At 34.1% G+C, this 24,625-nt stretch overlaps 1 long non-coding RNA gene across 5 annotated transcripts; it reads left to right on the forward strand.

The window, feature by feature from the left end:
* Positions 1–8,668: 8,668 nt before the first annotated feature.
* On the forward strand, positions 8,669–14,092 carry LOC145013984 (uncharacterized). 5 transcript variants are annotated; one of them, XR_013665365.1, is made up of 12 exons: positions 8,669–9,316; positions 9,399–9,440; positions 9,560–9,690; positions 9,937–10,099; positions 10,215–10,388; positions 10,647–10,738; positions 11,055–11,886; positions 12,122–12,281; positions 12,390–12,431; positions 13,173–13,569; positions 13,709–13,772; positions 13,854–14,092. It is a non-coding gene; the product is annotated as an uncharacterized LOC145013984 (long non-coding RNA). The 5 variants fall into 5 exon arrangements; XR_013665367.1 differs by having other exon boundaries at positions 8,669–9,289; XR_013665363.1 differs by having other exon boundaries at positions 8,669–9,440.
* The last annotated feature ends 10,533 nt before the right edge of the window (positions 14,093–24,625 follow it).

Raw genomic sequence — 24,625 nt, forward strand, 5'->3', positions numbered from 1 at the left:
AAAATAAATAAATAAGGGTATAATGGTAATCTTAGTATATTTAATTATGGTAAATGAATAATTCAATTAATATATCCTAAAATAAGGGAATAAACACTACAAAACCTACAATCACATATCCCTTCTCAAAACCATATTCCCCTCCATTTGGAGGCGGCGGAAGCTTTGGCTATATTAGGTCATTTTCATACTACAATTTCTAAATCTCGCTGTAGTGAATCAAATGTTGAATGAGTCAAGGACGAGTCTAACAATGATGTTTGTCACTAATCTAGTAATCTCCAAATTCTTTGAATGTTAGGGTTTTTTTTTTTTTTTTTTACTCAATGAAGAACGTCTAAACATCTGTTTCTTCCTTCACAAATTACAACTTGAATCTCAAAAGAAATCTGATTGTAATGAATCAATGATGAACATAAGAAATAACAATTTAATTAAATAGTTTTCGTCACCTTTAATTTGTGTCCATGGTTGTGATAATAACATGACAGAAACATGAAACTGTTATCATGATTTTCATTGGGTTATATATATAATTTTTTACGATTTGAAATTCTTTTTTGTCTTTTTTTTTTGTTACAGAGCAGTGGTGTTGATTAGATATTCCATCTCCAGTGCTTGTTTGATTTGCTTAATATGATTTTGTCATGGCCTCCTTATGTTCGATAAAATGCCTCAATGAAAAAACGGTTAATAATCTTTAATTTTTTTACTTCATTTTGTTCCTTATTCTTTTCAGAAATATAGAACTTAATTTAGATTGGATTGGATACCCTTTTCATAACAATAGGTTGATGCTAGTTGATTTTGATTAAGTTTGGAATTGCATTCAATTTCTTCAATCGCGTTTCACTGCTCTTTTATTGTTGGTATTAAATTAGATTAGATGGATTTTGCATTTCTTGTTCCTATACGATTATATATTGTTTGATTGAGTTTTAGCAAAGTGGAGTTTGCTTTCAAATTTCAGTGGATTTTGAATATGTGTGTTGCTTAGTATGTTACCAAAATAAGAAAATAGTTATATGTACTCTATGTATTATGTCAGAATTTATTCTATGTATTCTGTCAGAATGTATTCTATGTATTCTATCATATTTTATGTATTATTCCAAAATATATTAAGTGACAGGGATTGCAAGTAACATGCATTTAACCATTCTTAGTCTTTGTTTTATTTGTGATAGGAATGGTTGGAAGAATGGGTTGAAGAATTACGTTCTTACGATAATACATCACATCTTCGTAAGAATAGTTGGAATCAAGTCGATTATGTGGACCATTGAAGAAGATTAAGTGCATTTGTTTAATAACTGTTTGACAAGATGAATGGGGCTACATTAGTTGCTATCATTGCGTTGAAGACCTAATAGGAATAACTTGAAGAAATGAATAATGTTTAATCATATTCACAATTTTAGAATGTTGATAATTTTTATGAATTATATTCATTTTTATTGATATTCTTTTACAATATGTATAATTATATTAAAATGTATAAGACTTTTAATCAGTAAAATATGTATGAATTTGTATTTAACTTCGAATATATAAGAATATATATTAGAATGTTGTTATTTTTCAACTTCGGATTCAAGAAGGTAGTCATTATTCAATAATATTCTAATAGAATAAAACTATGAAAGAACATCATTCTAACAAAAAAAATATTCTAATAGAATGAAATTGGTTATGAATAAAAACCACGTTAGAATTAAAATTGAATTAATTAAAAAAAATTCAGATTTTTAAAATTAGGAGAATTAATCATTCTTAAAAATCCGAAAATTTCATTTTATAAATGTAGTTAATTGTCCAAAATACCGTTTTGCAAAAATTTGTATGATTATATAGTACATATTATCCCATTGTAATATCATACACCCTCAAAATATGTTCATTAACTAATTTCATCCATTGGTCAAGATTTGTGCATTCTAACAAACAATAATTTGTAAAAACAAAATAACCTAAGCCTATATATATATATATATATATATATATATATATATATATATATATATATATATATATATATATATATATATATATATATATATATATATATGTTCGTTAGGAAGAGTAAAGTTGTATGGTTTTTGTTAATTTTGTCATTTATTCTTTTTCCATTTTGACAGTTTTGATATTTGCAATCAAAACTTTTACGATTTTTGGAACCTTTTAATATTTAAAATTTGATCAAAAAACTTTAGCGAATTGATAACTTTAGTTTATTTTCTAAAAACTTGTTAATTCCAACCCCTTTAATTCTTTAGCTATTTTGACAATTTTGGTCTTTACAGTTAAAACTTTACATCATGTTTTTTGTCAACTTTGCCTCTCATTCTTTAGCCGTTTTGATATTTTTTTGTCATTGCAATCAAAATTTTTTAATTTTTTCAGAACCTTCTAATATTCAAACTTTTGTTACAAACTTTAAGGAATTGAAAACTTTGGTCCATTTTCTTAAAACTTGCTAATCCCAACCCCTGTAATTCTTTAGCCTTTTTGATACTATTAATCATCGCCATCAAAACTTTTATATCTTTTCATAAAAAACAAAAAAAATTGCCCCTAGGCAAAGCCTAAGTTTTTTTCGCTAAAAGAGTCAACGAGTTAGGAATAGTGAAACTCACGTTTTTTTGATTGTTTTCATCATTTTTGTATATTGGTCCTCATATTTTTCCCCCTGCCCACTATGTATCGGTCTCCGACTGTTTATCTGTATGAAAATAATCCAAAATCAATTAAAAAAATCAACAACAACGCCTATTAATCTATAACAAAAACGAAACTCAAATCAAATTCACACCGCCCATGCAGAGCATGGGCCAACATATCTTGTTTTAGTGGTTAATTTTATACTAGTAACACCAATTTTTAATATTTAGGTAAATTAAAGGTTTACGAATACTAATTAAGGCCTCATTTTGTTCAAAATATATAACTGACGAAAGCTCTATTTCAAACTAGAACATCGCAAATATTATAAACTTGTTACATATTATATCTATTTACGAAAATTAAAATTTATCTGATTTAGATAAAAGTATATATTTTATTTCATATTTTGTAAACGAAAGATACAAAATATATCCTATAAATAATATATAGCTTTTTGGTAGTTTCATAAGGCGTCTACCCTGTGCTTCGTGCAGTCGGGAATTAAGATGACTCGATCTATAAATTTGCGTGCTACGTGCAGTCGGGAATGAAGATGACTCGAGCTTTTTGGTACCTATATTTGGTTAGATTTTTAATTTTGGTCTAACATTTAAAAATGGACAAGACACATACTTTAAAATATTCATATTAAAAATACTCGTTTACCCTTACTAATATACTTTTTTTTCTTTTTTCATATTTATTTATTTTTATCTTTTAATAATAGAAAATCAATAAGTCCCACCTCACCCCACCCCTAACCTTCATCAACGATCACACACACACACACACACACACACTCTCTCTCTCTCTCTCTCTCTCTCTCTCTCTCTCTCTTTGTGTGTGTGTGTAAACACTCGATAAGTATACCCACGTGAAGTTTCTCAAATACAAGATTGTTTCACAAATATTCATCATGAGATCAAAGAAAATCCTCCACAATTGTTTAATAAATCAACACAAGATTATTTCTCTCCTCATCCATCAAATTTTTGATGAGATTTTAAGAAGCATATACCATTGTGGATATGTGAATGACTTAGATTATGTTCATCGTATAAAAGGGATACACTCACAAATATTAGTGGGGTTTTAAAGGGGATCCACCATATGTGTTGCTCTTAACAATCAATGAATCTTGTGGGTTAAAAAGCATCCATATCGTTGTATTATACAATTGTAAAGGTAGGCAATGCATCAAGAAAAAGAGTTATACAACCTTAAGATCATATAGTTAATCAACCATTAGAAAATTGACTTTAACATCAATTCTAAAGGTAAACATTGTACCTATAGGTTCTATTTCATAATAATCAAAATTAAACCCTAAAACATCCATGGTAGTTGCTTCGTCAAAGCTCATCCTCCTCTAAGTTGCGCTTATGGAGATACTATTGTTGGTTGCCGAAAATTCAGAACTAGAAGAAAGCTTTGCAATTGAGATATGAGTTTCCAAAGTTGTTTGTGGGTATGTGTTAATTTGTGTATATTAGTAGGTTAAAGAAAAAGATAATATGACAAAGGTGGAGAGATAGAGATAGATAGATAGATAGATAGATAGATAGATAGATAGATAGATAGAGAGAGAGAGAAAGAAAGAAAGAGAGGGGAGAGATAGTGGCGTTTATGAGTATGGGTGGTTATGCTACGCTTCTCTCTCGATATTGCTTCTTTTAATCTATGGATTAAAACAAAAGATGTTAGGAGTGATACCACTGTTTCCCACGATATTACTCTCCGATGCTTAAGTTAGATATGAGTTGCATGTTGCCTATATTATCATTAACGACCATTTTTGGTTGCATAGAGTGATTCTAACCTTCCTTCTTTGATAATGCCTTGCTTTTATAAGCTCTTGAGGAACAACTGGGATAAGCCTATTAACCGGTCTCTTGCAAGATTCGGGGTAAAACAAGTTGTCACTTGTACTCCTCGTGATTTGTTTATTACGAGTATTTGTACCTTGATTTTTTCTCGGGATATGTTTGCTTGAATTTATTGCTTGATGTATATTGCTATGTATCTGAGTATATAATTCTGTTCGGGGAAATAATGGTTCATGTTATTGCATTTGGTTACCCGAGTGGGTACTATTATGTCGACATGGGTACACCATTAAGTCTTTAGTCTAAAGGATAAAAATGGGAGCCTTTTTTCATATGGACTAAGATCACTGCTAAAAATCGAAGTGTCACATGTGCATTGGTTTCCTTTGTAAAAATGTTTCTCAATTTTGACTAGTCACATTTATTACTACTAAATCTAATATCATCTTTCAAACCAATGATCCTAGCTTGTTGATTATGCTTAACCCTACCCAGAGCCTTTGTAAGAGGATATGTCGGATTGTCTTCTGATGACACTCTATTTACTATGAGATTATCTTCTTGAACTCTATGTTTGATATAATGGTATTTTTTGTTGATATGTATGGATTTACCATGATCTCTTGGTTCTTTGGTAAAAGCAACCACTCCTTCATTATCGTAGAAAAGTTCCATTGGCTCCTGAATGGTCGGACTACTCCGAGATCGTTGATGAAGTTCTTCATCCAATCCACTTCCTTTTATGCTTCACTTGCTGCTATGTACTCTGATTCACAAGTAGAATCAGCCACTGTGTCCTGCTTGAAAATTTTCCAAGTGACTACTCCTCCATTTAGTAAGAGCACCCAACCAGATTGAGTCCGAAGGTTGTCTCTGCACATTTGAAAACCAACGTCAGTATACCAACTCACGCTCAACGTATCACTGCCACCAAGGATTAGAACCAATTCATTTGTCCTTCACAGGTGCTTGACAGTATTCTTCACTGCTATCCAATAAGGTATGCCAGGATTTCCCTATAAATGACTAACCATGTTCAAAGCAAAAGACACATCAGGGCAACTACATGTCATAGGCGTACATGATCGATCCTACAACCGAAGCATATGGGACTCGACTCATTTTTGTTATCTCTTCATCTGTACTAGGGCTTTGAGTCTTACTCAATTTGTCATTGCCCTGAATATGTAGCTCTCTTTTCTTGGAATTTTCCATACTAAAACATTTTATTACCTTGTCCAAGTATCTACTCTGATTAAGACCAATTAGTCTTTTCTTTCTATCCCTTAAAATTTTTATCCAGAGAATATAGGCTGCGTCTCCTAGATCCTTCATAGCAAAACACTTTCCAATCCAAGACTTTACTTCTTGTAGAGTTCGAATGTCGTTTCCCATAATGAGTATGTCATTAATATACAATACTAGAAAGGTTATTATACTCCTACTATCCTTGACGTACACACATGACTCATTCTCACTCTTAGAGAAATCAAATTCTTTAACATTCTCATGGAAGCAAAGATTCAAGCTGCGAGATGCCTGTTTTAATCCATAAATGGATTTCTCAAGCTAACACAATCTATTAAGAAACTTTGCATCTACAAAACCTTATGGCTAACTCATGTAAACATTTTCAACCAACTTCCCATTAAGGAAGGTGGTTTTGACATCTATCTGCCATATTTCATAGTCATGAAAGGAAGCTATGTCGAGCATTATCCTCATAGATTTTATCTTAGCCACTGGTGAGAAGGTTTCATCATAATCAGTCCCTATGGTTTCAGTAAAGCCCTTCACAACCAGTCGTGCCTTGAAAGTGTGAACCTTTCCATCCATGTTAGTCTTCTTCTTGATGATCCATTTCTAACTCACTATCTTTCGACCAAGTTCTTGATCAACAAAATTCCAAACATGGTTATCATACATGGACTTGATCTCACTGTCCATTGCCTCTTTCTACTTGGTATCTTTAGGGTCTGCCATCGCTTCCTCATAGTTAGCTGACTCATCCACATTTACAAGTGTACGATCATTAACAAACGTGTCACCATCTGTAGTTATATGAAAACCATAGAACTCAGGCAGTACGCTAACTCTACTAGAACGTCAAAGAGGTAATGACTAGTTAATTGGTTCAACCTGAGTCTCATCCTCTGGTTGAGTGTCAATATATTCTTAGGTTCCTTCACAGGATGACTCTTAAATCTCTTCAAGGTCAAGTGTACTCCCATTATTCTCTTTGTATATGAGCTCTATCCTGCGAAAGACTCACATTCATGATATAAAGACCACATTCTCACTAGGTTTGTAGAACAAATATCCAAAAGACTATTATGGGTAACAAATGAAAATACATCTCACTTCTAGGTTCTAACTTCTCATAAGTATCTCGTCTAACGAAAGATTCACAACCCCAGACCTTGATGTGTGTTATCAAGGGAACATTAGATGTCTAGATCTCATGAGGTGTTTTGGCAACCTTCTTGGTAGGGATAAGATTGAGGATATGTGCGGCTGTCTCTAAGGTATTCCCTTAGAAAGAAATATGAAGAGAACCTCGACTCATTAGTCATCATGGAACGAATCATGTCTAATAAGGTCTAATAATCCCTATCAGCCACACCATTAAATGGTAGTGTCCTGGGAGGAGTCAGCTTTGAATTTATTCAACATTCCTTGAGATAGTCGCGTAACTTGATACTAAGATACTCTCCACCTCTATTAGATCGGAGCCACTTTATCTTCCTGCCTAATTGATTCTCAGCGTCATGTTTAAACCTTTTGAAAATTTCAAAGGTCTCTGATTTATATTTGATTAAGTAGATATAACCTTATCTGCTATAATCATCTGTAAATGTTACATAAAATCGATTAGCATCCCTTGTGGTGGATCTGAAGGTTCCACACACTTATGTATGTATGACATCCAATAATCCTTTAACTCTTTCACAAGATCCAGTGAAAGGTGATTTTGTCATTTTTCCCAAAAGACATGATTAACATTCATCATCTAGCCTTAAGTCAAATGATTCCACCACTCCATTCTTTTGGAGTTGGGCGACACATTTCTTTTTAATGTGCCTAAGATGACAATGTCACAAGCATGCCTTATCTATACCATTAGATGAATCAATATGGAATACACTATTATCTAATATATCAACACAAATCATAGCTTCATATACACCATTACAAGGTAAAGCTTCAAACGTAAAATTATCAGTTTTATAAACCAATATTGAATCATTCACATCATTAAATGAATATTGAAAACCTTGTATAAATAATGCATGAAAAGAAATAATGTTTCACATCATTTCTGATGAATAACAACATGCAACTAAATCTAATCTAACATCACCACCAAGCACAAGGCTTTAAATTCCAATCTTGGTAACATGAGAAGATTACCTATTGCCCATGATTAGATTCAACCTTCCATTCTCCACCTCCTCACTTTCTCTTAGCCCCTACAAATCAGAAATAATTTGAAAACCACGTCTTGTATCAAGGGCCCAAGAACGATTAGATTGTGAGTTACTAGTTTGAATAATGTAAATACCTACCGACAATGGCTTCAATTTTCCATCCTTGATATCATGCAAGTACTTGGGGAAGCTTCATTCCAAATGGTCCTTTTCATTGGAATAGAAGCGAGTAGTCTCTCTGGGATCACTAACATAAGGAATGTAAAAACTGGGATTTACTTTTGGGCCATTACTAGATGACCTAACATGGGCCTTGCCCTTCCAGTTCGTTTTAGGAGCACCTTTTGTCTTCTTTCCTTTGTTTTGCACAATGCAAAGGATAGGAGCACTAGTAGGAGTAGAGTTTTTATTTTTCTTTAAACCTGACTCACCCGTCTGCAATAGGTTGTGGAGTTCACTATAAGAAAAGAACCTTTTACGACGCGCAAACAACGACACTCATTGATTTATGTTACGCAAAAGAGAGTGACATTAAAAAAGCGTTGTCTCTTCAAAAAATTTAAGGATTTAGGTCACGCATTATTGCATGCCCTTAAATTAGTTTCTAAACAAAAAAAACGGAGGGCACCTATAATAAAATGTGTGTCGTCTAAAGACGTCGCTTTATAAATTTTAATGGAACGCGTGTTCCATCAGGGGCAAATGAAATCCTAAAAAATTAAAAAAAACCCATCTTTTTCTTCTTTCCCTCTTTCCCTAATTATCGACGCTCCTTCCTTTCCCTCTTGTCTCTCTCGGTCACTACCTAGGGTTTTTATTGAAAGCTTGAATCGATCGACTGATGTAACCAAAGGTTAAGCGAACCGGGAAAGGGTTTTCAGTGAAATATACTGTTACTCTTTGAAATCGGATCCAATCCTACCTTCACCCCATCTTTCTTGTCTCTATCAGTTGCTACCCAGGGTTTTTCGTGAAAGCTTGAATCGATCGACTATGGTAATTAAAGGGTAAGCGCATCGCGAAAGGGAAGCAATAAATCCAACACTCACTCTCAAATTGTTTCTACTAGACAAGGTTTCAATTTGGGGCCCTCTACATTCTCATTGATTCTACTTTCTTTCAAGATTACCTTGGTTTTTTTTGGTATCTAGTAACCGAATTTTACATTCTCATCGATTCCACTTTCTCTCTCTGAACAAAAACATCTCATATTCTCTAAAAGCCCTAAACCAGCCACCCCTGGCTACCACCTCCACCATTGTTGATGTCGTCCTACTTCCCAGATGGTATGTGTGTGTGCACGGAAAGACTAAACAAAAAATGGGAAAGAAAAGAAAAAATGAGCAAAAAGAGAGAGAAGAGAGTTTAAGGGTGAGAGGAGGATGCATCGGAGTTGTGGTGCTGTTCTTAACGTCTTTTGAAAATACAGTAACCTTATTATGGGCTTGAAGAAAAAATGATCGTTTCCTTTGTTTTGCAGTTCTAGATGGTATGGGTTCACCCAGATATACTTTAGAGAAGTGTACGTTCATCTCTGAAGATCATAATCATACATACCTTATTTTGAATTTTGCTCTCTCTATCTCTTTCAACATTTCCTCTCTTCTTTCTTTCTAAAACCCTAGCCTATCATCATTGTAGATGAATTTTTGTGTTGTTTTCCACCATATGTGCTGGACCAGACCAGTTTTCACTTGACCAAGCTTTGAGTTGGAAAAAACGAATTGTGGTATTCATGGTGTGTTCTTAACAAAAGTTGCGAAATTATTAAGGTAAGCTGATTCTCATTGATAAATTCGAGGTATATATATATATATATGATAAGTATAATAAATGAAATGATAATATGATTATACATGTGTTATAAGTTCGATTTTGAGTTATAGATTGACAAGAGGCGGAATGCAAAACCATGATTTTGACCTAAAATAGTCAACTATGTGAATTGTTCATTATAGATTGGATGGTTAAATTAATCGTTTTTGATGATGTATTAACATTGAATGTCTTGTAACTAGGCTGTAGCCTTAGAAAGAATCCAACACAAATGTAGCTATTCCTGGAATACGTTTTAAAGTTCTATCAGACGGCCAACCAGCGGATCCAGAGCACCGCAAAGTCATGAGGATGGTGGAAGGTAAAGAAGTGAACAATCCTTATATTAAACCGCCTCTATACCAGGTGAGTAGTTAGTCACATCATGCAAATGTCTATTTAATTTAATTGTTTTGGCTGGCTTTCAGACATGTGTTTATTGTCTTCTTGTTCAAGTTTTTACTTTTTACTTTTTTCTCAGCTTTGGAGATTTAAAATTGCAAAACCCAGAGAACAAAGCTTTTGCACAACACTCCTAGAAGAACTATGCGGGAAAATTTCTAGAATGCCATCTCAACTTGTTGAATGCACTGCGTATTGGTGACTATCTACCTGATAGAGTTTCCAACCTTATTTTGCAATACATGAGCAACAGGTCTGTTTCATTTCATGTAATCCATGATTTAATACTTTCCTTTCCTTTTCTTATCATATTCCTTTTGAAATCATCAACTTTTGTCCATCAGTCTTTCCAAGACTACAATGTACTATCTGCTCCAACCAACACTTGATGTTGTTCTGTTTGAGATTATCTTTCCACTTATGTGCTTCAATGATAATGATCAATCCCTTTAGGAGGAATGTCCTTCTTACATATCCATAAAAAAATGAGATTTTTTTTGTTCTGTTGCAGGTTCTCGATGGGGACGATGAACAATGTCCTTCTTACTTATCCATATTCTTCTTCTTTCAATCTCGAGCCTGAAATTGAAAACGAAGCAGCAGGTGGGTCAAAGTATCAATAGTGATGGTGTTTGGAACCAAAAAACAAAGAACAATAGCAAGTATCGAAGATTAACATTTGATATGATGCTTGCTTGGGAAATTCCAGATTCTGCTAGCCAGCAAACCATAAATTTATGTTCTTTTGTACTGTTGTACATTCATTATATAATGATGATATCCCCAACACATGTATAGTTAGAAAATAGCTTTTTATCAGTTTACATGTTTCTAAAGCTTCTCAGACTTATAATTTCAGTTTTTCATTCATTCACAGTTAAGGTAGACCTTTGATTGAACAATTTGGATCACTGTGCAGATAGATGAGGATCCAACAGTAGGGAGAGAGGCCTTTTCCAGTTGAGCTCCATATGTGCCTATTATTGTAAATGTGATTGTCAGAAGTTACATTATTGAGTTTCTTACTACATCCACTGGAGGCTGGCTTCAGTATTCTACATATGAGAAATATCTTTCTGCATTGGAATGTACTCAAAATACTTCTGCAATATGCTCTTATATTTGCATTAAAGATCTCGTGTTCCATGTTCTTGGGAACGTTGTGAATGTAACAAGATTGACCATTCAACATGTTTATTAAAAAACTTAAATCACAAATAGAATTATCTCTGCTTTCATCTCAACGAGCTAAAAGAGGGGAAAGGATTCTTGAAGTGGATGGAACAATGACCACACAACCTGTTCTTGGGTTCTTGAAAGGAGATGCAACCGGTTTTGTTTTCGGAGTTGGTTGAGGTGGTCTTGGCTTAAAGTGAAACAGGGGTATTTGGGGTGGTCACGTTTGTAGAGAAGGTGGTGTAAACGGAGAAAGGAGGCTATCCGGTTCTCCTTTTTTTTTGTTGTTACAGGTCAAGAGGATGATTAATAATGAAGAACAGATACACATTATACACTTACATCGTATATTACAGTAGACTTCACTTGTTATCACCAAGAACGTATAAACCAGTTCCATCAAACCACCTTAAAACCTCATGCATGAAGAACACGTAACACCCAAGACTATTCATCATCTTCCTCATAAACCTAACCCCCTTATACCTCCATTTTACCCACCATAAACTCTTCATCTGTTAGCACAACATGTTTTCCCCGAGTTTGCCAGTCCTGTTGGTCATCTCAAAGCAAAGGTGAGCTAAGTTTCATAATACTTTATTTTCTATTTTTTCTTTCCTTTCCACTTCATTATATTATATTAATATTAATAAACAATAAAAACAGAAAGTTTCGTTGCTGCGTGGAAACTTTAAAAAGTTATTTAATGTTGTGTGTGTGTATGTTGGTTGATGCTTGATGGTCATTATCTTGTTGTATCCCTATTTGATGGAAACTTTAAATCTAAAAAAAATTATTTTCAAATGTTAGGCTGCGTGGGTTGCAGGACAATATGCCTATAGAAGTTTCTCTAACCCAGATAATTTCCGAAAAACACTACAAAGTGTCATTGCTGGGATGCATGACCCTGAGCTTCCAGTTCGTGCTGATTCTGTTTTTGCATTGCATTCTTTTGTTGAATCCTGCAATGGTAAAATGCACAACTAGTTTAACTGATCTTCTTTTATATTATGATTTCTTTCTTTCTTTCACACATATACAATTTAATAAGCCTGGAAAATATTTCTCTAATTTGCAGATGTTAGCGAAATAAGGCCAATTCTTCCACACCTACTTGATGGTATCCTACTTTTGTTTCTTCCCATTACAGCATTGTACCTTTCAGTTTTCACTGCTATATTTGGATAGATTTTGTATTTCCTAATAAGAAAAATATTGAATGTACAATGCGATAATTAGGTAAATTATATGAAGTACAATCTCTTAGAGCACCCACGGTAGTTAACCTTTCTTATTTTTTCCCCATAATATTTTCACCAACTTTATTTAAAAAATACCTATCTTTACATATCATCTCCAATGCAAAACCTTTTTTTAACAATTACATGTGTATCCGCATCTATTTGAAATATTGTTTAAAGACCCTTATCTAATTTGTTGTTTTTGAGCACATGCCATTTGATATTGATCATCTATGTAGTTCCAATACAAAAAATGTTCAATTTTATTTTGCATATTTAACAAAATAGATTTATTAGTCAAATATAACAAAGTTTAAAAAATGACTAAAATGGTTGGATAAAATACCAAAAAAAACATTTTCCACTCCAATGGTCAACAAAGACTTGTTGAAATAGCAATAAGCTATAAAATAACCTTCCATTGGAGATGCTCATAACAAAAATATTGGAAGTAGAATCCTGTATGTACTAAAAAGTTGTGAAAGTAGCTACCAATGTAGGATGTTATAATAAATAAATATATAAATGGAAACATGTTGCTACATAATCAGTCGTATATATGCAGAAAAAGAAGTTGTACTGATTCATGGCTTACATTACAACACATGGTTTGTTTTCAGATTTTTTTCAAGCTAATGGATGAAGTTGAAAACGCGGATCTGGTGTTTACACTTGATACAATTGTTGATAAGTTTGGAGAGGAGATGGCACCCTATACTATTGGCTTATGCCAGAGTCCGGTGATGTGTTTTTCTAATTGAAAATGTGAAGTTGCTCCTACCCATTATAACTTTAAAATTTTTTGATGTGAATTCAAGCTTCTGCATTTTGGATGTGTATCAATACTTCAGAAGCTAATGATGAAGCGGATGATCCTGGTGCTTTGGCAGTTGTGGGTTGTTTACGTGCCATTATTACCATTCTTGAATCACTGTGCAGGCTCCCTCACATTTTTTTCTCACATTGAGCCGATTCTACTACCAATAATGCTTCAAATGCTTACAACTGATGGGCAAGGTAATATTATTTGTTGCAGAAAAAGGCTTTAATTGCATTAGAAAATGTTGGGATTTTTACATCGGGTGGTTTGGTTAAAGACAAGGTAAAAAGTAAAAATAACATTCCTTGTTTGATATGTATATGTGCTTGTGTGTAGGTTGGTGTCAAAAAGCTTGCAAATGTTCACTTTTCCCTCATTTGACCACTAACATTTGGCACAGGTATTTGCAACTAACATTCCTTGTTTAATTCTTCTATTAATTATATTAGCATATTAATTTTTTTTACTTTTATTTGATCAGGTCACAAGAATTATCGGAGCAAGGGTTCATTAGTCTTAAAGAATTATGAAAGGCAAGATGCAACTCTACTTAATTGGAATTTGATGTTTATCATCTTTTTGTATATCTTTTTAGTTTGTATAGCTTTACTTTGAAGAAGGTGTCCCTTGATACGCAATGTAGTATTAGGTTATATAGTTAGGGAAAACCACTTAATAACAATGTACAATTAGACCCCTTAATATCAATGTATTACAATTTTTGGCATGATGTTATTTGATATAATTGATTGTTTTGGTATATATTTGTTTATAAGTTTTTATATTATGCGTAAATGAGTATCATAAAGATGCGTCACAAATGCATATCGTAAATGGTTATTGAAGTTTATGACATGCAAATGCGTGTCATCTTTATTTATGACAGGGGCTTCCTTGATACGCATTGCGTATCATAAACACACGCATCGTAAAAGTGTGTCGTCTCTTGTTATGACAGGGCCTTCCTTGACACGCATTTGCGCGTCGTAAAAGCTTGTTTTTCTAGTAGTGGTTGGGCCAATGTAGTTTCGGTATTGTTCATATGATAAGCTAATATAAATTGATGATATCAAGGTGGAAAGGAGTTAAGGACCATGTCAATGGCCAACTCCTTATCGAAATTCACATTAAGCCTTTCAAGGCGCTCTATATACCTTTGCATCCTTTGCATTTGGTTGCAGACGAACTCTCCTTCCTTCAACTTACAAGCCATGAGGGCCTTGACGGCCTCATACTTTTCTTAACGAGCTTTCTTATGATACTTTTCCACAAGATCCATGTTCATCTAATAGGTCCAGTAGTCCTCATAGAACCTTTGTAATCATGTAACCATGGTGGCGACCATGATGCAAGCAACCATTGTTACATCGTCGTAGTGTTTCTTATAGGAGAGAATTTCTTCAAGAGTAGCAATGTCCTCATCAATCTCAAAAAGTTGTTTTTCAAGGACATACTCTTTTCCATTGTATCGAAGAGCCATCTTGATGTTGCGCTCCCGATCATTGTAGTTGGTTCCATCCAATGTCACCTTGCACATAATCAAGAGCAGCAAGAAGTTGTGGGAAGAGTTTTGAGAAGCAGAAGAATCACCAAGAGTAGACATCTATAGAGAAAAAGTAGTTTTTGTTAGATGAGAATATATCCTTAATATTTTAAGCCATAATAAATATTTAAGGATAGGATTCCAAAATAACAATTTACAACTAAGAAGAGGGATGCGATAGTCTTATTGCGAAATTATGAAGGTATGTAAAGGCAATTTACCAATTTCAATCAAACTGAAATTCATAGATCTTTGGAGATTCATTGAATCTTATTAATGGCATGTTTAATCTCAGATTATGTTATTCTATTTGTCACTAGAATACCAAGGATCACAAACAAGATGTGAATAACCATGCAAATATGCTTGGCAACCTCAACGTCATTTATCATCTCTAATTAATGTGTCGGTTAACCACACGTGCTCCATTAAGAATGGTAATTTTTGATATGCCTATTACTACTCTTTATAGTCATTATTAGTATATCGGTTAGCCACACATACTCTACTAACTACATATAAAGCACAATGTCCAATTTCACGGATTAGCATATTTTTCACATTTGTCTGAAAGTAACTAAGAGTGAGATTTAAAAAAAATAGATACTTATATGATTATACTTACCAATGAGATTATGTCCTATCAAATCTGTTCGGCTAACGGCTCTCCGCCACACAGGAGATCGGTAGGTGAGAATTTGACACCCATTTAATGACCATTTTATAGGCCACTTCCTTATACCCTCTTTATAGCATGGTTTCGTGAATGAGGTGTACTAGCGATTTGACTGATTTTTCTTAGACATATAATATATTAATCCTTAAATAATATAAGTATAAGGTGTATTTTAAAATTTTTCTATAATACTAGGTTTAATTTAAATTTTCAAAAATTAATAAAAAAAGTAAATTAATTTAAAATATATGATTTAATCTTTATCTTTTAATCAACTATTAATTAAATTAATTTAAATCATATTAGGAATAAATGATTATTTACTATTAAACTATTAATTAAATAATTTAATTTAATCCTAATCCTTACCCTACTAGATTCTTGAAAATTAAGGGTATAGAGATTATCTAATTTTAATTATTTTATTTTAATCAATTAAAACAATAACTATCATATAAAGGAAACCCTAATATCCTTACCATATTTTCGAAAATTAAGGAGGAGGCTAGGGTTTCCAAAAACCCTAGCCCAAGTCGAAAATCCCTTCTTTTCAGGTTTAATTTCTATAAACCCTAATTTAATCTACTGAAATATTATGCATATCAATTGAAAACATTGTGTTCTGATGCCACCGATAGATTTTATAGTTTACAAAATCATGTGGTAGAAAATAACTTAACTCTTAAGTTCATATGCAACCTAATTGGATTTATGTTTTCACCATAAAATATGAACATCATACAATCCTATGGAAAATATAATATATTTGAAATACATAAATAAGTTAGGTTTTACATACCTTTTGATTATTCTTGTAAATAATCAATGAAATCATTCTTTAAATGCTCTTGGAATCTAGCACCAGAAATCTCGTGCTTGTGATGGTTCATACCCAAACCCTAGAAACAAATGAACTTAAAGAGAATGGAGAAGGGAGGTAAATTTTCGGCTATTCTCTTGGGAAAAGTGATGGCTGAAAATATGAAGGCTAAAGTCCATATTTATAAATGATATGAAAACCTTAGATAACCCTTACACTAATTCAAATAATTTTAATTCAAATGAGGTAATTATCCAGTTTCTCAATTATCCATATTATCTATATGGAATATTCTAGAAACCCTAAGATAACTCCTTAAAACCTTCTAATACCATGAAAGGTTCTGGAATCCATTTTGTTCAACTATTAAATAGTTACAGCTTAGGTTCTTGCACTTTTAATTAATCCCAATATTAATTCTAATTAATTTCTTATTAATACATAATAAAATAATATAATTTCTAATTAATATATTATTCTCATAATATATTAATAAATCATTTATTGCTATTTGTTAATTATATAATAAAAGAATAAATCAGTCTCTCTCTTCAAAATCATCCTATTCAATTACCAGGTTTGAGGGCAACTTGAAAGGACTTTGCTTATAACTCAAGTATATACCTATTTAGTTATTGGCTTAGATACCTAATCCAACGAAACTCACCTTACAGACAAAGAATAAAACCTTTACAACTTGACACACATAAAGGTAGGCACAACAACTACCTAAATAGGAATTCAAAGGTCAAACCTCACCTTATGACCTAAAACTCTAAAGTTTGACCTAAGATCAAACTTAGTCAAAACTCAATCATCAATTTGAACAGTCAAGTCGTTGGCGCTGTGGTCAGCACCATGGCCACACTTTGGTGGCTAAAAGATAAAATACATGTTTTACAACCTATCACTGCATCATGGTATATTCTTCGATGCGTCGTGGTAATGAGAGACAGATCAGATGCGAATCTTTCTCTCACCGCACCTTGGTCAACCCCTAGCCACTTAGCAGTTCACCCATAATACTTATTTCTTTATTAAGTTATTAATTCGTTAAGACCAACCCTAAAACTCTCCAAAAGGATTAATCATATGAAAATATGTCATAAAAATTATAAGTTTATTGACATACATAACCCATGTATGTTCTAAGCCATTTTAGGTAAAAATGGTAAAATATGTAACCTTTAACCTTTGCACGGCCCCAAATCACCCTTTAGCTCTGGATCTAAAATATAAAAGAATCTAAGGACAATCAAGGTTGATAAAGTTGAAAGCTTTATCTGGAGTTCTTCTCTAAACTCCCACAAAACCGTAAAAGGGACTCAAAATGTTAGATCTATGAAGTTTTGACCATCAAGCTAGGAACTTGAAGACTTAGAAAGATACAGAAGGTGAACAAGATGTTGGATCTCTTCAAGAAACACTCTCAAAATCCAATAGGGTGATGCTCTTCCTTCAGCAATACCAAAAAACACAAAAAGAGGCTAAGAGCAAGAAAGGGATGTTAGGATTTTGGAGGATACTATCTAGAGAGATAGAGGTTGTGGTTGGGGAAAATCCTAGCCCCATAATTCTTTAGAAAGGTCTCATGATCTAAGGTCTCAGGTTTTGATCCCAGAACGATGTTGTTTCGTGGTCTAATTAAATGTTATGTAGTGGTGACGAGGCATTACCATGCCATGGTAAGCCCATTACTACACTGCGGACTAGGCAAAACATGAAAACCCAACTCTCTTAACTTATCATACAAAGATTGAATTCATACATTGATTAGATGTCAAAAATCTCCATCTACTTAAATCAAGTTTCTTCTTGGATATTCACAGTGTTGAATAAATGTGGATAGTGCTCACGCATCTCCTCTTTGGGCTTATAAGTCCACTCAGAGCCCTTTCAGTTCCGCCACTTCACCTTCACTAAATCCACCTCCTTGTTGTGTAAGAAATTAGTCCTTCTATCTGAAATGGCTACTGGTCTCTCCACATAGTTCAGGTACTCATCAACTTGAATGTCGTCTAAAGGCACCACCAAAGAATTGTCTACTAAACACTTTTCAAGATGAGAAACATGGAAAGTGTTATGAATCTAACTTATCTCCTATGGTAATTCAACTGGTAGACCACTTTGCCCACCCTGGAAGTCACTTAATCAATCTAGATCCTAACTTGCCCCGCTTCCTGAAACGAATAACACCCCTTTATAGTGAAACCTTCAGCGATACCATATCTCCAACATGAAAATCCAAATCAGAACAACGGTTGTTAGCATAATTCTTCTGATAGCTTTGTGTTGTTTATATCCTATGTTTAACTTGCTTAATGAGCTATGCCGTCTTGAGCACCACCTCAGTGCTCCCCATGACTCTCTGTCCTGCCTCTCTGATATGTCCTTATTTAACTATATATTTTAGGCCATTATCTTAGTTAATTAATCTAAAATGTTATATTTTATGATATATGATACTTAGTGTATTTGAAATGTTCATATATAATTAAAGTCATAGATAGGACAAAAAAGGAAGAGAACGGAGCTGAAATGGATGAAAATCGAGCAAAAACCAAAAAAGATCCTAACTCGTTGACTAGATGTTAGTTTGGATGCGGAGTTTAAGTGGACTACTCGACGAGTCGAGATCTTGGACGAGTAGAGCTGCCAGGAGGAAACCTTAATCCTTAGGGTTTTCACCCTATTTAAGCATCATATCGGGCCTCCACCCCAGCCTCCATCACCTTCACACCCTACTCTCGAAACCCTAATCAACCCTTGAGTGTTCTTGAGCTTTTCCTTTCTTTTTGTGTGATTTGAAGCTAGAAGAAGGAAGGAAACCCTTGGTGATTCAAGAAGAGGCTATAGATCTAGAACTTGTGATGCATTTCTGACCCTTTTGAGGTATAAAGCTTATACCTTGGCTTCTTTTCACTTAGATCTTCTTCTAGGCTTGCATGATGTCACTTTTGGACCTTTTCCAAGGTCATTTCTAAGATTTGACCTCTTGGTGATGTAAGGACTTCATATTTGGGCACTCTTGAGCTCTAGAAGCTCAAAGTTGCAACCTTTATTCAGCCATGGCCCTATTCTATGATGTATACCTCCATTTTTCTTTGGTATTGATGTTTTAGCTTTATAACATAATGCATGAACGTAAAGTTGGCAACTTTACGTGTAATTCTAACCTAAGGAGTCCAAATATATGAGTTGGAAGTGTTGGAATTTATTAGAGTCGACTGTATGGATTTGTCATATGGGGGACTCAACAGTTTTCCGTGTTACTCGGCGAGTCGAGTCATGGTTCCCCCAACTTTCTCTGATTTTGAGTGAACCATTGAGTTTAGGAAGTGAATGAGCTAGATGGATGTGATTAAGGGTAGGAAACTAAAGAACTCAGTGAGTCTACGAAGGGACTCGACGAGTTGATTCTTTTTATCCCAATTCTAGACGAGTCTGTGAAGGGAATCAATGAGTTGACTTAATTTATCACGGGACAAGATTGTATAGAACTCGACGAGTTAGGGAATAACTCGATGACTTGGGTTGACTGGGAGTTGACCTTGACTTTAACTTTGACCAAGGGTAAAATGGTCATTTTACCGTGAGAAAGATTATTAGATCCTAACTAAGTATTATTGTGATATTGTTAGCCGGGGAGTCATTGGAGTAGCTACCAGATATTCCTCACCGCAAGATTTTGCAGACAACTGTGCGAGGTGAGCTTTCTCCTGTAGGAACAGGTCTAAGGCACCAAGGCCTGCCCATTTAGATAGTAGTACTTCCGGACTACGGTTCAATGTCGGGCGATGCCCAAATTTGATTTATATGCTTTTCCGGATCTTGATCTGATGTCGGGGCGATCCCGAGGAATGCTTGTATGCTTGTATACTTGATGTCTTTGTGATTCTTGCATCTTTTTGTTATGTGTTAGGGGTTTGGGTGTAACACCCGGATATCCAGGTATTACATTTTATATTCTTATGTTTTATTTTTGAGCTTAAAGGGGTGGACTCGACGAGTTGAAGCATAGACTCATCGAGTAGGGTTGCGTGTGATGACTGGATTAATGAAGGAACTCGACGAGTCGGAAGGGGGACTCGACGAGTCCGCTCCGTAAGATGAAACCCTAATTCCCCGGGCATTTTGCCCTATTTAAAGTACATTATAGCCCTTTTGTGCGGCTACCAGTCTACAGAGAGTGCCCCCTAAGAGCTTGAGCGAGTTAATAGAAGGATAAGGCTATATTGATTGATTTTGGTGTGTTCTAGCTAAGGAGAAGTTGTTCCAAGAAAGAGGAGGTCAAGGGAGCTGTAGATCTAGAGTTTTCAAGCCCAGATCTACACTATTGAGGTACCAAATCGAGTTCCTTTCTATTTTGTGTTAAGATCTATGACCTAGGATTTTCTATACCTTCTTTTGAGCTTGTTATGTTGATTTCATGGTCCCTTGTGGTGTTAGACTTCGGATCTGGACCCATAAAACTCCAGAGAGCTTTCCCCAACCTGCTTTATGTTGGGTTAAGGAATAAAAGAGTCTAGATTGCCATTATAGAAAGCCTTGTGGCCAAAATAGCCTGGTACACATTACATGTGGGTCAATTTTCGACCTTTACGTGGTTATTGGTCGTGGGGAAGCCAGATCTATAGCTTAGGGAAACAGATCTGACCTTAGGAGGTCATTTTAGTGTTTTCATGGGAGCAACTCACCGAGTTCATAAGAGGACTCGACGAGTCGAGTCGGGGTTATCCCGCGATTCGTTGCTGAGTAACCCGACGAGTGGAGAGGGAACTCATCGTGCCAAGTGAGGCTTAGAAGACTTCAGTGGACCACTGTGGACTCGCCGAGTCGCCTGAGTGCACTCGACGAGTCTGGTCAAAGCTTGACCGTTGACCAAAGTTGACTTCGTTGACTTTTAGGGCTTAGTCAATGTTTGGATTTATGAGCCATTAGAGGGGTAGAATGGTCTTTTACCCTTCTTAGAGAACTTATAGAGAGGGGTTAGCCTGTCCTTTAGGAGCTTTATTAATTAGAGTAATTATTTGTATGAATAGGCGGGGGCCAGAGCAGTATTTCAGAGTTCGAGGTTTACTGAGTATCCGAGGTGAGTCTTCTCACTATACTTTACATAGAGTGGTAATCAGAGTTATGTGACAGTGTATCTTGTATGCTATTTATGTTTTGTGATTTCTATGTGATATGTGATATGCATGATTCATAGTTTTCAGAGTTAGGACCAGTGGGTCCATAGAGTTATGAGACCAAGAGGGTCCCACAGAGATATTCGACCAGAGGTTCATCAGAGTTACCGCCTTGAGTGGCTGATATGTGTCTATGTGGTAATTTGGGTAACTCACTAAGCATTTTTGCTTACAGTGTTTTGTGTTATGTGTTTTAGGTACAGTGAGGATCGCGGGAAGGAGTCAGCATGATCAGTACACACACATGAGGGGATTTTATACATTACGATCTTTGGATGTATTTATGGATTGATATGCGAACAATGAAATTTTATATTATTAATGAATAAAAATATGTTTTAAAAATAAAATATGTTTCGAAATTACATTGTTACATCGGGACTTAGGTCCAATGTCGGGGAAAGCCCATGGAGTGTCTAGTTAATATGTTATGGTAGTATGTTTTCGGAATCCGGTTTGATGTCAGTGCGGTTCTCGAGGAATTTTAGTATGCTTCCGGATCTCGGTATGATGTTAGGCGGAGCCCGAGAAGTGTTTACATGTTAGTATGTGTGTATGTTATATGTTAGTTGATATATTCATATGTATGTCGAGATCTTCTCGATGAACAAGTAGCTATAATTCGATCAACAAGGATATTATTTACTATAAATCGTACTATTAATATGAGATATAGCAAATAGATTTCAAGAAATACCATTTTTCTTAAATAGACATCTACTTGAAGATATCCATATAGATTAGCCTAGATGTTTTCTTAATCCATGTTATCCTAACAAAATATATGAAGCTTGAGATCCACTTCTAGATATAAATAAAAAATCTCATGGTCGCAATCATAATTTTAACATAAAACACATGGTATGATTTTATATCAAAACGAATAGAACATGTGTTTTTACTAAGAACTAGTGGGAGCATAAGCATATTCCTAATCTTGTATGAATGAGACATACTTAATCTTTAGAAATTACATTTTGACCATGCCAAGCCTTTTCATATTGACTCGTAATGTGTTTCTTAGATGAAAGACTAAGGAAGGAAAATATACATTCTTGGAATGGAAAATCTATAGAGATAGATAAAATGAACTTTAAAAGTTATATATCTTCGTGCATATATTGATAACATCTTGAAAGAGATCTAGATAGATGATTCCTTTGGTGGAACCTTAGAATTGTCACATGATGCCTAGTTTAAGCCAACCTCAAAAGGTAGTAGCTCATAGGTTTGAACTAGCTGAAAGGATTTATATTCGATTTAATTGGAAAATGAATCCATCACTTATTCCATATTATGCATAAGACCTGGTATATTATCATGTTGTGAGCATGTAATAAGATACCAATTAGATACATTGTTAAGTCATAGGATAACTATGAGAACATTTTAATAGTATTTTAGAAAAAAAGAGAATATATACTAGATAATCATTTTAGAAAGGATCTTCATGTAAAGAGATACAAAAGATGTTGATTTCTAAACAAATATAGATAATTATGAATTATAATTGGATTATGACTTCATTATGGAATGAAGAATATGTTTAGTGGGAATGAGGTCCAAGTAAAATATTATGACACAATTTATTCCAAATTAAGAATACATTACTTTAGAAGTTGAAATCAAATATGATTGGATGAATAAGTTCATTAAAATCTATGTTCTTTTCTTCCATTCAAGGATCTCACAGAAATCTTTGTGACACAAAGAATATATTTAATCAAGCTAAGAAACTCAATGTCATGAAAGAACATCGATCATATTCTCCAAGATATTTAACTATAGTTATAGTAAAGTCAAATATGGAGATGATAGTATTCGCAAAATTCACATAAATTAAGTTTAGTCGAACCCATTAATAAAGTTCTTCTTTTGAGATAAGTATGAGTAGTCACAGTTTAGCTGTAAGACTTTATTGTTTTAGAAATGGATTTTGATTTGGATTTTGATTTGGTTTTTGGATATTGGAACATTGTAACAACAACTATTATATTATGTTTTGATATATTAGGATATAATCATAACGTCAATACTTGTTGTGCCATGTTTAATCCAAGAATAATTTTATTATTCTAAAGGTTTATAGTTGGTTATAATTGTGGGAGAAATTATAAAGTAAGCCTAATATGAATTGGATTGGTTGACTCTCACCAGATTAAAGTAAGCAAGTGGTTGTAACCAAGTTTCATATGTACATGTCAGAGAACTAGTATTGAACTTGTAACGTACCATATTTCAACCCATTTTTTTCAATTAAACATAAAGTGTTTATTTAATTTACAACAACAAGGATCTAGATAAATCCATTTGATTCAAACATTTATCTAATTATCGATAAATATTATCATGTGCAGAAATATTTAACGGATGCAATACAATCGATCCATACCCCACCTTTATATAAGAAAACTTTAAAATATTTAACTGTAAGCACAAAGCTTAGTGAGTTCCCCAAAATACAACATACAACACAACACCAAATAAACATTTATGGGTTATTAGCAACCCTAGAGAATACCCAAAGTCCCTGTGGACAAACATCATGTCCTATGGGTTATCAGCAACCCACGAGACTACTCGAAGTCTCAGCATACACAATATCTTATCTCTAAGTAATAGTAATTAAGACCCAGCTCATCAACACGTATATACTCCCACACAAAAAAGCATGAAAGACACACAAAGACAACAAGCATCCTACATACACAATTTAGTGGGCCAACATTGGTGCCTTCGACCTATGAGCATAGTGAGAAGATTCACCTGAATCGAAGAACTCTGAAATACTAATGTATGATCCTTTTTTGCGGTGCTTGCACCCACATATCCACTAACACTAGAACCAAATAAAATCTTAATTAATAGCCCAAAATCTTCAAGTTTGACCTAAAGTCAAACTTGGTCAATATGTTAATGGTCAATAGAAGTCAAAGTCAACAAGTCAAGAAGTCAAACTTCAGGATGAGTATACCCAACGAACTCAACTCGTACACATGGCTTACTCACCATCCAAAAATAGAAC

The sequence above is a fragment of the Lactuca saligna genome, chromosome 9 (genome assembly GCF_052625555.1).
Source record: "Lactuca saligna cultivar CGN05327 chromosome 9, ASM5262555v1, whole genome shotgun sequence".
Taxonomy (NCBI): domain Eukaryota; kingdom Viridiplantae; phylum Streptophyta; class Magnoliopsida; order Asterales; family Asteraceae; genus Lactuca; species Lactuca saligna.